Below are 3,375 nucleotides of genomic sequence, written 5' to 3' on the forward strand. Positions count from 1 at the left end.
TTATTATTATTATTATTATTAGCTAAGATACAATCCAAGTTGTAAAATCAGGAAGCTATAAGCCAAAGGGCTCCGAAAGGGAAAAATAGCCCAGTGAGGAGAGGATATAATGAAATAAATAAACTGTATACATCACCAATATCAGCTATAGGAAAATATCTTGGGAATTATAAACAAGAAAGATTTAGAATTCTAAATTAGATGAATCAAGTTACAGACAAAAAAAAAAAAAAAAAAAAAAAAATAGATGACAGAAATATATAGCATTAAAATGGTTTCAAATCTATATTTGAAATATGCAAAACTCTAATTCATGATAGTTAATGGGCTCTCCTCAAGTTAGGAATAATTTATAAAAACATAAAAAAAAGTAGAAAAACACAAAACAGATGATGAAAGTGAAGGTCGTAGGATACGTATCCTATGAACAGTATTTCCTTTGACGACATAGAATACCTGTAGAGATTCTGTCGGAAACTCTCTCTCTCTCTCTCTCTCTCTCTCTCTCTCTCTCTCTCTCTCTCTCTCTCTCTCTCTCTCTCTCTCTCGTATTATCAACATCTTTTTTGTGTCTTCATGTTATATATTTTGTTGGACTGTTACGCCTTCCCACATTTCTATTTCTACTTAAATTTTCCTTTTCCATCATTTTTTTTTTTTTTGTAACATTTTGGATTCCTTACGTTTTACTCTAAGTCAGCTGTTTATGTTTTTGTTTTGCTATTCCTCTTCTTAAGTTATTTATGCATTTTCACCTCGTTGTTTCATTTCATAATTTTTTTCATTGTCTTTATGATCTTCTCTTTTTTGGCAGTCGTATTTTTTGTTAGCTTTTTTTTTTTGTCACTAAATCGATCTTTCCTTTTGCTTCATTTTAATTTCTTCTTTCAATGAATAATTGATTCTCTCTCTCTCTCTCTCTCTCTCTCTCTCTCTCTCTCTCTCTCTCTCTCTCTCGTGTGATAGTCAAAGAAGAACCTCTCTCTCTCTCTCTCTCTCTCTCTCTCTCTCTCTCTCTCTCTCTCTCTCTCTCTCTCTCTCTCTCTCTCTCTAGGAACTAGGGGTTGTTGTGGCCTATCGAAAACCTCTCTGCCAGTCGATCGCCAGACTGGAGTTCGAGTCCCTCTCAAACTCGTTAGTGTCTCGTAGTTTCTGCAACCTCACCATCCTTGTGAGCTAAGGATGGGGTGTTTGGAGGAGCCTATATCTCTACCTACTGAGTCATCAGCAGCCATTGTCTGGACATCCCCGGGCCTAGCTTGGGTTGAGAGGGGACTTGAGCGCTGATTGTATGTATATTTGATTAGTGGTTCTAGGACATTTGCGTACTGGACGTTTGCGTCCCGGACGTTTGCGTCCCAGGCCAATTGCGTCCCAGGACAATTGCGTCCCAGGACAATTGCGTCCCGGACAATTGCGTCCCCGGACATATGCGTCCCGGATATTTGCGTACATGTATGTGTGTTTTACTTTTTCTATAAAGCTTTTCCTTTTTACCTTTACTGTATACTTTTACACAGTGATTTTACTTATACCTTTATCCACCCTGAATATGCATAGGATTTAATAGCATCAAACAATTTAGATTCTTCTTACTTTGACAATAATTATACCTTTAGCCATACTTGACAGGAAAGGACATATATATATATATATATATATATATATATATATATATATATATATATATATATATATATATATATATATATATATATATATATATTATATATATATATATATATATATATATATATATAATTAATGACATCAATATTTCATTTGCACGTTTTATTATTTAAAAACTTTATAGAAATTAATGAAATTATACAATATATTACACAAGTAAAATAAAAAAAAGCTTAGTAGTTTACCACTATATAAACGGAGTTTATGAAAGACCTGAGTCCGATATATCGGAAAAAAAAAAAAAAAAAAAAAAAAAAAAAAAAAAATCCTAGTAGCTCACCATTATAAAAACGAAGTTTATGAAAGACCTAATTGAGTCCGATATATTACAAAAAAAAAAAAAAAAAAAAAAAAAAAAAAAATCTAGTAGCTCGCCATTATGAAAACGAATTATATAAAAAAGAAAACTGAGGTTGAACTGACGTGCATAAAATGTCTCTTCTGCTTCAAGAGAAATCAGGAATTGTTTTCAAAAGGTCTACGTAAATACAAAATTAGAATGATAGTTGATTACAGTAATTCTCAGTTCTGTACTTCAGTAGTTTTATGCCATGTATCTTATTTACAGTAATTAGTAGTTCTGTAATCGAGCGATAACATACATACACACTTACATACATATATACATGCATGCAGACATACAGATAGACAGAGTTACTTTCGTATCTTTTAATAAATATAATTGGATACATACATACTTACATACATATATACATGCATACAGACATACATATAGACAGTTACTTTCGTATCTTTTAACAAATATAATTGGATACATACATACTTACATACATATATACATGCATGCAGACATACAGATAGACAGAGTTACTTACTTTCGTATCTTTTAACAAATATAATTGGTCACTAAAAACAAGTACAGGTACGCAAATTGCCGGGACGAAAAAGTCCGGGGACGCAATTGTCCGGGACACAACTGTCCGGGACGCAAATGTCCAGTACGCAATTATCCTACCGCCGTGGTTAGTCTCTAGGGCATTGTCCTGCTTGTTAGGGCAATGTTACTGTCACTTGCCTTTGAACTACAAGTACATTAGCGGAAATGAGTAAGAAATGAAGGCTACGGTACTATAAACTATGAAACCAATAATTTTATGTTAATATTGTTCCTTTACATATTTTAAATTGTTACTTAAACATATTATATACGTTCGAGAAAAGCGTTTGAATCCCCATAAATTCACCTTCAGTCAGATTGACTGTTTTTATTCAGATATTGATTTTAGCGTCGTTAGTCACCATGCGTCAACTTAATTTTTTTTTTCTTTTTTTTTTTTTGCCCAAAACATCTGTGAGAAGTCTCACCTGATGAAAAAAAGCATAACGAGATTATAATGCTAAATAAATTGCCATTCTTTTCTGTTTACTCAAACCTTGTCACTTACCAAAATGGTATAAAAAATTCATAAATGTACAATTGGACACATGATTTCCTGGTACACCTCACTCTGAGAAAGTGCATCCTCACCCTTACTGCGCTGTGAGTTCCTTTGCATAGCCCAGCCCATTACCTCTGACAGCTCTCCCCTACACTATCTGTTTTGGCTGTAGCAGGAATTTCTGTGTCCAACTGTACATTTATAAGAAATTTTATATCATTTGGTATGTTTCGTTATTAAAATGAGATTTTATGAAATATGAGGTAAAATCTTTGATTAGCAAAGG

This window comes from Palaemon carinicauda, chromosome 16 (genome assembly GCF_036898095.1).
Source record: "Palaemon carinicauda isolate YSFRI2023 chromosome 16, ASM3689809v2, whole genome shotgun sequence".
NCBI classification, from domain to species: Eukaryota; Metazoa; Arthropoda; class Malacostraca; order Decapoda; family Palaemonidae; genus Palaemon; species Palaemon carinicauda.